We start from the raw sequence: 13,994 nt of genomic DNA on the forward strand, positions 1-13,994 counted from the left end.
TGCACCCTGGAATGGGCAGAAACAATAATTATTTCGACCTCGGTGGCATTAGCGGGAGAGCATCGCTACACATTTTTCAGAGGAACTTTTTTTTTCGCATTGTCCGTGTCTGGCGATTCCGCGTATGGTGCCGCAAACACCGAATGCGTAGTCGAAGCCGAAACAAATTAATCCACAGTCGCGGATGTTTAGAAGGCTTGTCACGCACCACGAAACGTGCCGAGGTTGTTATAACAGACTTTTTGCTGACCACATGATCAGCACATAATTCCATATGGTTGCCCAATGAGCTAGCTAAGCACCTGTAGCAAAGGCAGGGCACGTTCTTGCTAAACGTTGTTAATATAAACGATGCTTGTGCATAAGTGCAGTGACAAGTTTCCGTGTGAATTTGTCATAACCCACGTTTTCGAGCGTAGAAGTGCCTCAACGGAGCTAATCAGCTACCACAGCAAGTTCGCAAGCAACAATGAGGTACGACAATGTGCAGCTGTTTTCCATTACTGAATAGTCCGTGTACAATGCGTTGACCACCGCCATTCCTTAAGCCACCTCCCATATAGACTCCCAGTCTGAACAGGCGTGGGACCTTAAACACTACAAAACAATGCCCCTCTCCCGCGCACGCACACGCGCACGCACACGCGCGCGCACACGCACGCACGCACGCACACGCACGCACGCACGCGCACACACGCACGCGCACACACGCACGCGCACGCACGCACGCGCACACACGCACGCGCACGCACGCACGCACGCGCACACACGCACACGCCCGCACACACGCACGCAAGCACGCACGCGCGCGCACACGCACACGCCCGCACGCACGCACGCAAGCACGCACGCGCGCGCACACGCACACGCCCGCACGCACGCACACGCGCGCACACGCCCGCACACGCACGCACGCACGCGCACGCGCACACGCACGCGCACACGCACGCGCACACGCACGCGCACACGCACATATACACATATACACATATACACATATACACATATACACATATACACATATACACACACACAAAATTCGAGGGCGCACGGGCTCATACACACACATACTTATTCACAGGCGCACACACATACACGTATACACACATACGGCCACACGCACACGCGACCGTAAACGCACGCCTGCATGGGCGTACACATGTGCACAGGTACGCTTAACACAAGCACGGACTCGCACATACACGCGCACGCACACATGCACGGATGTACACAAAACCGCGCTTACACACATGCACGGATGTACACAAAACCACGCTTACACACATGCACGGATGTACACAAAACCGCGCTTACACACGAACACATGCGCAGGCTCACGCACACACACCCATACTGGGGCGAACATTATGTTCCTGTATATAATCAACAGCAAACTTGTAGCTTATAACCAACGCCGAGGAAAGCTTTCGTAATATGGATTGCAGTTAATTGCCATTATAGATGAAACGCGATTTGCTTCTGCTGCCATTCTGCTGTATTCGGAGAGCACCTTCACATATTCTAAGTCAATTAGGCCGTCATTTAACGCAAGGTCCACATATTCGTGCAGTAGCTCCGCTGCTCGGCCGCCAATTCGAAGGTCGTGGGTTTGATGCCGGCCGTGGCAGTCGAATTAAGAAGGAGGCGAGATGGTAGAAGCCTGTGCACTGTGCGATATCAGCGCTCATTATAGAACACTAAATGGTCAAAATCTCTGGAGCTTACCACTACGCCAACCTTCATAATCATATTGAGGTTTTTGAGACGTAAAAGCCCAAATATTATAATTATGTGTTCTTATTATGCTGAATATTCCATCTGATGAATCGTCACCTACACCCTTCTCAGGCACAAAAGCACCCTTAGAGCCTATTTTAGGGTGCTATCGAGTCAAGCACCCAAACAAAAGGGTGCTTTTTTTCAATCGACCATTTATGGGTGTTAAAGGGTGTTGCAAAGGGTGCTTTCTCGTAAAAGCACACTTTTTACACCCTTTTGGGTGTAAAATTTTTACTGTGTGTGAGAAGCCCCACGTCCGGCCCTACGAGATAGCCATGCGTGGAGACGCCTGTGCACCGCTCAAGCCGTCGCCTTCAAGGCCTTGAACCAGAATTTGGCCTTTTAAAGGGAGCAATGCTTCCGACAACCACCCCTACTCAAGAAATGGCAAGGAGTCCTGCACAGGTGACGGTCCAGAATATGCGCATTCCTGAACCATTTCATGGCCGGCCGAACGAACATGCGCAAGACTGGCTTGAGCAGTTCGAACGGGTAGCTAAATCGAACTACTGGAGTCTCGATGGAAAGCTCTTCCACGTATACTTTGCCCTTGAAGACGGCGCGAAGACGTGGTTTATAAACCGGGAGGCGACATTGACGACATGGGAGGAGTTTTGTCGACGGTTTCTTGACACCTTCGGTAACGCGGACCGACGCGAAAACGCACAACGCCTTCTTGAAGGACGCACACAACAGCTGCATGAAAGCGTCGCCATGTTTGCTGAGGATATGGTGCGCTTGTGCCACCGCGCGGACCCCAACATGCCCGAGGCTCGATAGCTAAGCCATCTCATGAGGGGCGTCAAAGAGCAGCTATTTGTTGGTCTTGTGCGCAATCCGCCGACAACTGTGGACGAGTTCACCAGGGAGGCCACCGCAATAGAGCGTGCGCTACAGCAACGGTACCGACAGTCTGATCGCCCGGCCACCGGCGCAGCTGCAGGTGCCACCGCACTTACCGAAAACGACGAGTATTCTCTACGCCACCTGATTAGACAGAACGTGCGTGAAGAGATCGCGAAGAAGAACGCAAAATACACATTGCAGTCACAGGCGCCCCCGCAGCAGGAGTCGACGGTAGCCTCCGTCGGGACGACGCTCACTCTGGCGGGAGGGTAATGCCGCGTGCATAGCTGCATTTAGCGGCGAGATAGCGACGACAACGAAGAACGCGGATTTGCTCGAGAGGCGCAGCGCAGCAGAGTGAAGAAGACGATAATCTTAGCGGCCTTCTCTGAGAGCGTCTCTATAAGTCCCACTGTCCGTGTTTTTAAATAAACCCCCTGTAATTTATAACCCGCGACAATATAAACGCGTACAATCGTGTAAGAACTTCTGCTGGATCTATATATACTTCACAGTATATGCATTATGCGCGTTACAGAAAACTAAGCCTTGCTTCCTTGCATATTGCATTTATTTAATATGCAATTAAAACTTATAAACTTTTCTTCTACCACACAACTTTTTCACCAGATGCGTTACATGTTGACGTATACGTACGCTACACACACAACACCTCAAATGTTTATTATATTTTTTCAGTTTCACTTTACTGACAATTCTTTGCAACATACAATTACATTGGTTTCAGTATAGTATACTGCTTCAAGTACATAGAGACTACAAATAAAATACACGCTAATATATTTCTATAATTCTTTCAAGTATCTACAATCCCAGTGGTTTCCAGTTTAATACTACATGTACGCAATCGTTTATTAGGAATGAAATACAGGCAAATATATACTTATGATTTTTCCAAATATATACAATCACCATGATTTCACTATATACGCCTTCATGTACACAATCGTTCCCAAGAAGTGATGCACACAAAAATATATACAAATAGTGTTTTCAAATGTATACAATCACAGTGGTTTAAGCTTTGTATTCCTGGATGCATAACAATTCGTTATGAGAAATGATGTACATGCAAACATATACGGGTTTTCACACATATAACTTAAGCGAATACTTAAGAAACCAATACAATGATCAGAAACACAATAAGCTAAAAACGAACACAAAGCTGAGTCAGGACACAAAAACAAAAGAGGCAATGCATAATTATGGCTAATGACACAGCTGGGTAACTTTACGCCAAATGTCCTAGCCATTTTGGCAACCATCTCAAATGTATTCGAAAAACGTGTGCTGTATTCATAATAGTGAACTTCTGGAATATTTAGGAGAGGAAAAATATTTGGTCACGTGGCTGCCTTCTGAACTTCCTGGAATGCCATCTAGGTGTTGTATGTGAAAACTGTTATTTTAAAAGCACCGCTCGTTCTTTCCATACGAAACTCGGTCTACGTGTTACGTAACAAGAGCTTAATTTGGGAGAGTTGGTTCATCGTGGTTGTGTGCTAGTCACAGCGCGACAACTTTAGGAAGAGACAGAAAGGACAAGAAAGAACTCCGACTGTCAACTGAATTTAATGAATGTGCTACGAGCGCTTTTATACGGACTACAACAACCGTGTTCATGCGCGACGACACGTGTGAGCACTACAAAATAATCTTAACTGTGAAAAGAATAATCCCTCTCGTTAAGGATAAGGGAACGTGTAGTGATGCACTGATCATTGGTTTACCTGATAAAAAATACTTCTACAAACGTTAAATTGGCATTAGGTAAACCTATTCTCGTGACGAATGGGGCAAGATTGACTATTCCTATCGCTATTTAGTACAAACACTTTTGAAAGCTTGCAAGGGGTGGAAAACAACACGCTAACATCTTATCGGCTGGCTATTTCTTTAATTGTGAGACACGTGATGTGGTATAACATGCAAAGGATTTGGTTATTGGTTTTTGTTGGTCCTGTCTTCTTTAACTTTACTTTCTGCAGGAGGGTTTTTCAAACGGGTGTGATGATTCTGTTGAGATACCCAGCATCTTTTAGTCTTTTAATCTGGTTTTAAGCTTGACCTCACCCTTGTGCTAACATGACTTCTGAAGGGTGGCCTGAATACACGTGGTATCAATTCCTCTTTCTACTAATTTTGAATGCCCACTATCAAAAGGCAGAACATTCTTAGCACTCCTGGGCTGATAGCACCAGCCAATACCCCAACAGCATCATCACACTTGTTTGCGAAACCCTCCTGCAGAAAGTAACGTTAAAGTAAACAGGACCAAAAGAAGAAGAGTATGACCAATGACCTTTGCATGTCACACGGTACTACGTACATAAGGTGTCTCACAATTTAAAAAAAAGAGCCAGCAGATATGACATTGTTGTTTTCCACACCTTGCAAGCTTTCAAAGGTGCATGTACTTACAGCAACAGGAATAGTCAATCTTGCACCATTTGTCACTAGAAAAGGTTTACTGAATGTCAATCTAATGTGTGTGAGATACCGCTAACACGTGGAAAAGTAAACATAGAACAAACTAGGTAATGCTTCAATGATCAAGCAAGACAGCATGCTTTAAATGTTAAGAAGGGCTATGGTAGTTTCATGGCCGGACACCGTAAAGAATGTAAGTGTAGTCTTAGGTGTCATAAAACACGGTTTTTGAAAAAAAATCAAGGAGAAAAATGATAGATTTTAGAACTTTTTATCAGGAAGGCCAAGGATCAATGCATCAGTACACCTTCACTTATCTTTTCCGAAAAAGAGTATTCTTTTCTCGGTTAAAATTATTTTGTCATGGTCACACTTGTGTTGTTGCAGATGAGCCCTGGTCTTGTGCTCAGTATAAAAACGTTCGTAGCACCTTCAATAAAATTCAGTTCACAGCGCTCTTTCTTGTCCTTTTTGCGATAAGATTTTTATTACAGAAAGAATTTCATTTTCTTACAGTTTAGGTATAATGATGAGTTTTCATTGTATCGCAACACGGAGAAAATTGCATCTGAATACGGACAAAAATCACGATTTTGTGAAATTCGTGATATTTTCTCGTACACTTCAGTAGATTGAGAGGTATAAAGATATTTTTTTCTCAAAATGTACCCTCTGTGGAGTAAGTATTCACTGCTCAGATATTCATACAAAGTGCAATATTGCAATAAAAATTGCACACAACACATTTTGGCTTTATTCTTGGCAAAAAAATGCACTATTATTATTGAGCTTCAAATACCTTATAGAAGCACATTTACTTAACAGGCAGACCGAATTTGCTTTAGAAAAAATAAGCGGTAGTTTTAAAACAAAATTTTCCACAAACGGCACACAGACGGCATGTTGCCAGGAAGTTATAAGCCAGCCACATGAACAAAATTTTTTTCTCGCTGAAATATTCTAGCAGTTCACTGTTTTCAACGCAGTAAGTCAGCACATTTTTTTTTCAAATACAATTCAGATGGTAGCCAAAGTGGCTGAGACGTTTGGCATGGAATGGTCCTGCTATATTCAAGCAAAATAACTTACACAAATAACAATATTTGTTCATCAACCATGACCACACTAGAAAAAGTTGTTCAGGCAGTGTGACACTAAAATTTTCAGCGTCGTACTGCCTGAACAACTTCTTTGATAAACTCCAAACTAACGCCGAGAAAAAGCCGTTCAATCACGGTGGTTGTTAAAGGCCTTGCGGCCGTAGACAATGTTGAAAATTAACAAAATCAACTCATCAGTGCTGTCACTCCTTCTTCGTCATTACTGACACGGAAGGTTTTTCGGTTATCCATGTGGAGGTTCAGGAAGTAGGCTTGCTCTAGGCTGGGGCCGGGGTAGACGACGCAGGATGTCAGCGGCACCCTCTCATCCTGTAATAAGAGCAAATATAACTTCTCATAAACGGATGTGCGTAGTGTTCCGGCAGCACCATATATAAAGAATTTGTAGTGTGTATCCTTCGAAATGGCGTGTAATTGAAATTACACTGAACTCGAAGCATACACCCCATACATTCCAATAATTTCGTATGGTAAAGATAAGAGTTTTCCAGCATACAGCAAGTTCCCGAAATGAGGTGAAGTGTAAGACTACAGCTCAAAAATGGCACTTACGGAAGCCTGAACTCACCTAGGAATCAAATTCCTTCTACGGTAGTGAGCCAGTGTGAAAAACAATTCTTAAAGTACAACGTTCTGAACATGTAGCATTAATCAAAACGCACAAGAAACTTACCTCTTCATGTACAAACAGTGAAGACATGTCTGTTTTCTCTTTTACGTGGTAACAAATGACCTTGGGCGTGGCACTAGCGAAGAGGTCTGCAAAAAAAGTAATAGATTTACTGACTTTAATCACGCCTCTAACAATCTGAGGAATTGTTAGAAGTCACCAATGAGTGCAATTCTCACTGCCTTTATAAGGGCATCAAAAATAAACAATTTTCTCGTTCTTTCTACCCTCACAAGACGCTCAGTCAATGGTATCTAATCCAAATTTGACGCTGTGCTTCCTATTTGCCTGTTTTCTAGACGTAGGGCTGCGAAACCGTGTTTCGTGCACCTAATCTAGCACAGAAATTTGTCATCTATAATTCAATCATCTTAATTTATTGTAATTTGATAAAAGATGTGATAGCTCATCCAGTTTTTAAAGAGTTACGGGCCTGTAATAGGTACTGCCTAGCACGTATGAAAGTATTTCTTTAAAAAAGTTTTTTCAAAGCTTGCTTTTAGAAAAAGCGTCTGGCATATTTCGACAACCAAGCCCATCCTCTGATGGCAATCAGGGGCACGATATTAGCGATTATTGACCACGGAGTTCACAAACGTAACCCGTGCCTAAATACTCAGATAAACACATTCAATCAAGCAAGTAGGAGCGCTCGAATGACACCAACGCGCGCGGACGCCGTCTGCGTTGCAGCAGCCATTGCTTATGCTAGAGCTACCGCACATAGCTCCCACAGTCACGTATACACTCTCGATTCTGTAATAACGCAAAACGTTATCGCAGATGAAGGCAAAGCACGAAAACAGCAAACAAAAACGAGGGAAAACAACGCACGGCGATGGCCACAACAACGCGCCTTTGGAAGTCTGCTAGATCTTTCCCTGTTGCTGGTTACACTTGTCCTAAATAGCTTAAAAGACCGAGGCGCACGTGCTGGGAGCATCGCGGCATGTCAGCACCTCCAACTATACCGTCTTTAAGCAAAAAAAGCCATTTCGTACAGTGCGCCTCTGTACATAACTTTTTCTCTTTCTTTCTTTTTTTACGCTTACACCTACAGAAGCACGTTGCACATTTGAGTATTAATAGAAATGTTATTACGATGTAGCCCAAAGCACAACTTAAAATAATATCAATCACTTTGTGCAGTGTAGAGACAATGTGCAATCAGCAACCAATCCCGCCCTTGTTAAAGGATCACATCACTCACTGTATGAGTGATGCAGGCACTTACACAACATCGCGCATAGCAGTGTGAGCTCGTTAGGTCACACGTTTAATCGGGCATCTGCAACAGGCCCGCGAACGCATGCTGTTGTAAATTGCTGGCAGCCTACTTCGGCAAAGCTGCTTAGCAGTGTGAACTCGTTAAGTCACACGTTTAATCGGGCATCTGCAACAGGCCCGGAAACGCATGCTGTTGTAAATTGCTGGCAGCCTACTTCGGCAGAGCTGCTGCAGGCGCCCAGCTAGCGCTGTATGATTACTACCTACAAAAACAGTACACTCACCGTTAACAGGCCCACGTTGTCCGTGCCCGCCACTCCATGAATAGTCCTTAATCCGAGCGTCACTTCGAACACGGTTTCATGCGTGACCACCATTGAATATGCGCCTGTTCGCTAGAACACACACAGCGACCAAGACCCCAGACCAACGCAACGCATTTGAAAGACGATGAGACAGAGAGAGCGACGTTGAGAGAGAGAAGGAGGAGGCACTGGAGGCGGCGCCGCAGCTGTCGACGCAGGTGTTCGGTGACGCAACTCTTCGCTTATCTACGCCGCCGTTGTGGGAGCAACGCTGGCCGGGGTGAGCGGGGGGGGAGGAGGAGCTGGAAACCCGCCAAGACGGCGCCGAAAGGCAAACGCTATGGCGCATACGGCGGACGGCCGTTCGACGCGGAATGACTCCTTGTAAATGGCAACTCTCCTTCCAGCCAGTCGCACAGCGACGCAGGTTATTTACCAGCCTCGGGTTCTTTGAGTATTTTGACGGAATGCGATTGCAGTGGGCGAAAAATATTGAAGCAAAACTTGCGGAAAACAAAGTGCACGATGAAATGGCCAGAAACAATAATTTTGTCCTCGGTGGCATTAGCGGGAGAGCATCTCTACACCTTTTTCAAGAGGAATTTCTTTTCGCATTGTCTGTGTCTGGCACTTCCGCGTATGGTGCGGCAAACACTGAATGCGTAGTCGAAGCTGGAACAAATTAATCCACAGTCGCGGATGTTTAGAAGGCTTGTCACGCACCACGAAACGTGCCGAGGTTGTTATAACAAACTCTTTGCTGACCACATGATCAGCACCTAATTCCATATGGTTGCCCAATGAGCTAGCTAAGCACCTTTAGCAAAGGCAGAGCACGTTCTTGTTAAACGTTAATATAAACGATGGTTGTGCATAAGTGCTGTGACAACCTTCCGTGTGAATTGGTCATAACCCACGTTTTCGAGCGTAGAAGAACCTCAGCGGACCTATTCAGCTACCACAGCAAGTTCGTAAGCAACGATCAGGTACGAAAATGTGCAGCTGTTTTCCATGTACTGAATAGTCCATGTACAGTGCGTTTACCACCGTCATTCTTTAAGCCACCTCCCATATAGACTCCCAGTCTGAACAGGTGTGGGACCTTAAACACTTAGAAGCAGTGCCCCCCCCCCACACACACACACGAAATTTGAGGGCACACGGGCTGATACACACGCATACTTATTCACAGGCGCACACACATACACGTATACATACAACACACACACGCGACCGTAAACGCACGCATGCATGGGCGTACACACGTGCACAGGCACGCATAGCACAAGCACGGACTCGCACATACACGCGCACGCACACATGCACGGGTGTACACACAATCGCGCTTACACGCGAACACATGCGCAGGCTCACGCACACACACCCATACTCGGACGAACATTATGTTCCTGTATATAATCCACAGCAAACTTGTAGCTTATAACCAACGCTAAGGTGAGCTTTCGTAACGTGGATTGCAGTTAATTGCCATTATAGATGAAACGCGATTTGCTTCTGCTGACATTCTGCTGTGTTCGGAGATCACCTTCACACATTCTAAGTCTAGGCCGTCATTTAACGCAAGGTCCATATATTCGTGCAGTAGCTACGCTGCTCGGCCGCCAATCCGAAGGTCGCGGCTTCGATGCCGGCCGTGGCAGTCGAATTCAGATGGAGGCGAGATGGTAGATGCCTGTGCACTGTGCGATATCAGCGCCCATTAAAGAACACCAAATGGTTATTATCTCTAGAGCTTTCCACTACGACGACCCTCATAATCATATCGAGGTTTTTAGACGTAAAATCTCAACTATTATAAATATATGTTCTTCTTATGCTGCATATTCCATCTGATGAATCGTCACCTACACCCTTCTCAGGCTCAAAAGCACCCTTAGAGCCTATTTTAGGGTGCTATCGAGGCAAGCACCCAAACAAATGTGTGCTTTTTTTCCATCGACCATTTATGGGTGTCAAAGAGTGTTGCAAAGGGTGCTTTCTCGTAAAAGCACCTTTTTACAACCTTTTGGGTGTAAAGATTTTTACTGTGTAGCCTCTGGTGTAGTCCATGAAAATCAAGAACAATTACGTGATCGTTTATAGAACCTGAAAAAAAAACCGCGTTTCTTTTTAATATTAAAGAAGCAACTTTATGTTTTACTTTGTTGTAATCATATTTTGCGCACACGCTCTTGGTAAACTAACGTTTTTTCTAGTTTCCCATGGGCCAAATATGGCAGTTGAGTGCAGCATCTGTGATTTCTTGTGCATGCTGTCTCCAATTGTTTGATTTTGCGTAACGATGACTTGGTTTAATAAATAAAGTAAGCAAACAACAAGTTCTCGTACTTTATTATTCCCAGCTGTTGTTCGACCGGACTCACAGAGGGAGAGCAGACCTAAACGCCCAATCGAAGTGTCAAGATATTTGAAAGAACTTTTCGCGGAAAGGTTCTTCGCAATGATTGTTACTGGCAGTCGAGTCAATAAACCATAATTTCTGGCGTCATTTGTAAATTACTGCTGCTTTTTCGTGTGCCATGCCACCATGTTGGTGACTGCAACGAAGGAAATAAGTTTTAGTGTGTTGTGTGCGTATCGTTGTGCGGCACCCACAGCTCCTCGGCCGGATATGAGTGTTTTGCGTGTGCTATGTCATATCAGGAGCTCTTTTAGCGCTGTTTTTCGGTACCGTGTCACCGCACCCATGCTCCTAGAGAGCAAACTTGTTTTTCTAGCTCTATACGTCGCAGCCGCTGCGGCATTTTCGTGAAACAACTTTTGGTGCTTTTTCGCGTACCACCCCGCAGCACGCACGCTCGTCAGGAGTTGTTCATCAGCATCTTTTTCGAGCGCTAGGTCGCAAAGTCCACAACTCTTTCGGAAGTGTACTTTTGTTTTTTTTTCGTACCGTGCCATGGCATCGATGCTCCTCGGGAGGGTTTTTTAGCGTGTTTTTCGAGTGCTTTGTCGCACCGTCCACGGCTCTTTCGCTGGAGCATTTTTGGCGTTTTTCCGTGTACCATGACATTGCGGCCATGCTCCTCTGAAGGAGTTTGTTTTAGCGTGTTTTTTGAGCGCCACGTCACAGCCTCGGCAGCTGTTTCGCGGATGCACTTTTCGCGCTTTTACCGCGTACCATGCCATGGCGTCCATACTCCTCGAGAGGAGTTTTTTCGCGTGTTTTGCAGCGCGACGTCACCGCCTCCGAGGCTCTTTTGCAGAACCGCTTTTGGTGATTTTTCCGCTCACAGTGACCGAGCGTCCGCGTTTGTTTGGAGTATTTTAGCGAGTTTTCGAGCTCTATGTCAGAGCGTCCATGGTTTTTTTGCAGAAGCTCTTCAGCCGCTTTGTTTTTTGTACTGTCCCACAGCATTCATGCTCCTCGGAAAACGTCTTTCCAGCGTGGTTTCGAGTGAGATGTCGCAGTGTCTGTGGCTTTTTTTGTAGGAGCTTTTAGCGCTTTTTCTACTTACCGTGCCTCAGCGTCCCCGCTCCTCGGGAGGAAATCTTTAGCGTGTTTTTTGAGCACTAGTCACAGCCTCTGCGTCTCTTTCGCAGAAACATTTTTATCGTTTTTCTTCGTGTCGTACAAAAGTTTCCACGCTCCTCGGGGGGAGTTCGTGTGTTTTACCAGCACATCGTCACAGCTTTTGCGGCGCCATTTGCAGAAACCTTTTTAACGATTTTTCATGTAGCGTGCCAGACCTTCTACGCTCTTCGGGAGGAGTGTTTTTGGCGTGTTTTTCGAGTGCCATTGCAGCATGTGCAGCTCTCCCAAAAGTTCTTGTAGCGCCCTTTCACGTGTATACCTTGCCAAAACTTCGAAAAAGCCTAGGCAGAAGTCTTTTAGCGTCTTTTTTATTCACCGTCGCACGGTCTACGGCTGTTTTCGCAGCTGTGTAGTTTCGCAGCTGTGTGTGTTTTTCGCAGCTGTGCACCACGTCATGGGTTCTCCATAGGACCTGTTCATTTCAGCGTGTTTTGCGCACACTGTGTCAGATCACAGACGGCTGCGGAGCTCTAGTTCTCTCAGTACGTTTTCCCTCCAACGTGAACTTCAGCGGCTCCTGAACAGGAACTCTTTTAGCATTCTTTGTGCGCATCATGTAACAGCGTCGTTGCCTCCTCTGTGGCAGCGGTTGCAGCATTCTTCATTTCTCCGCGTACTATGTGACAGCACAGGCACGATTTGTTGCGGCAGCTCTCATTTGAAGCGCTCCTTCGCATACTACGTGAGAGCAGCAGCAACTAACTTGGGTGGCTACGAGTGAACATACTTACGATAGTGTTTTGCACTCGTCAAAACGCTAAAAGTATGTTTCATTGGCGATGACATATGGGCTTTACAGTGCATATGTGACAAGAGACGAGGAAACAGATAGAAGCAATGTGGTTCACGCCTCTGCCCTCGAGCACAGCAGCTAGTCCCTTCACCACACAGTGTACGCCGAAGTGTACTGAGACCACATCCACCAGTTATTCAGCGATACTACACTAAAGACTCTAGCGCCAAGCAGGTTCTTCACTTCATGCAACACTTACGAAAAAAGGCATGATATTCACACTCCTACAAAGCAGCATACAAATTGACAGAACATCAATACTCTGCTTTTACACCGACAGTCTAGAACCTCTGTCCACTTTGAAACATGCTACCGAGGACAAACTTGGATTTGGTGAAGCATGCTGTAGAGCAAAATTTTTGGCCGAGATCCGCAACATTAATGAGAGGTGCATCTACAGCGCTACGTGTCGTCTGTCCTTCTCGTGTGTGACTGCCTCACGTAAATTATTGTTACCAACCAACTAACTCGGCAACATGTCGTAGCGCCATAAGGCAACAGTCCACGCAGTTGCCACGTGTGATGGCAAGCGTGCTATTGTGTTACTAGACGACTAGCGACAACTAGTCGTGAGGGAAACGATGGTACCTTATCGCGTAGGTTGCTTCACCACATCCCACTCAGCTGAATGCAATAGGGGTCATTGATTGGCCAACTGAATTGGGACCCTGTTCGACGTCGAAATGTTTGACACATACAAAAGTGCCCGCAGCTTTTTTGCTGGGGCTTTAGGCAGCTTTTGCATTCACTTCATGACAGGGCCCCAATGGCTCTTCTGCAAACCCTGACTAGTCCAACTTCAGAGCAACACCTCTACTCCTTCTGGTACACACTCAGAAATCCTCTACATGCATGATTTTACCCTACGAACTAAGCATGCATCAGCGCATGGCCTCCGAGATCACGGTTTGGAAGATAGACAGTCTTGGAGGCCATGACAAATGCAAGATGCCTGGTGCTGCCACCAGAAGAACACACAAGAGATGCGGCCTGCATCTGTTTACTGCGCTTTCTTTCCGAGTACACTGGGGGCACCGAGCAGCCTGTGTGTGTTGTGCAGTACGCAAGCCTCCTTGTCTTCTTTACCGTGAAACATGGCTGCACTAATGGCGAGCCTACTGTGATATTGAGACGTCCCCCGCTACGCCACCGGTTACCAAAGAGAGGGAAGACCACTCATCCCCTTTTTATCCGGTTCCCTCTTGGATACGTGTCTCAAACACTTCTCACATACAAGGATTCGTGC

This window comes from Rhipicephalus microplus, unplaced genomic scaffold, assembly GCF_043290135.1.
Source record: "Rhipicephalus microplus isolate Deutch F79 unplaced genomic scaffold, USDA_Rmic scaffold_15, whole genome shotgun sequence".
In the NCBI taxonomy this organism is placed as follows: domain Eukaryota; kingdom Metazoa; phylum Arthropoda; class Arachnida; order Ixodida; family Ixodidae; genus Rhipicephalus; species Rhipicephalus microplus.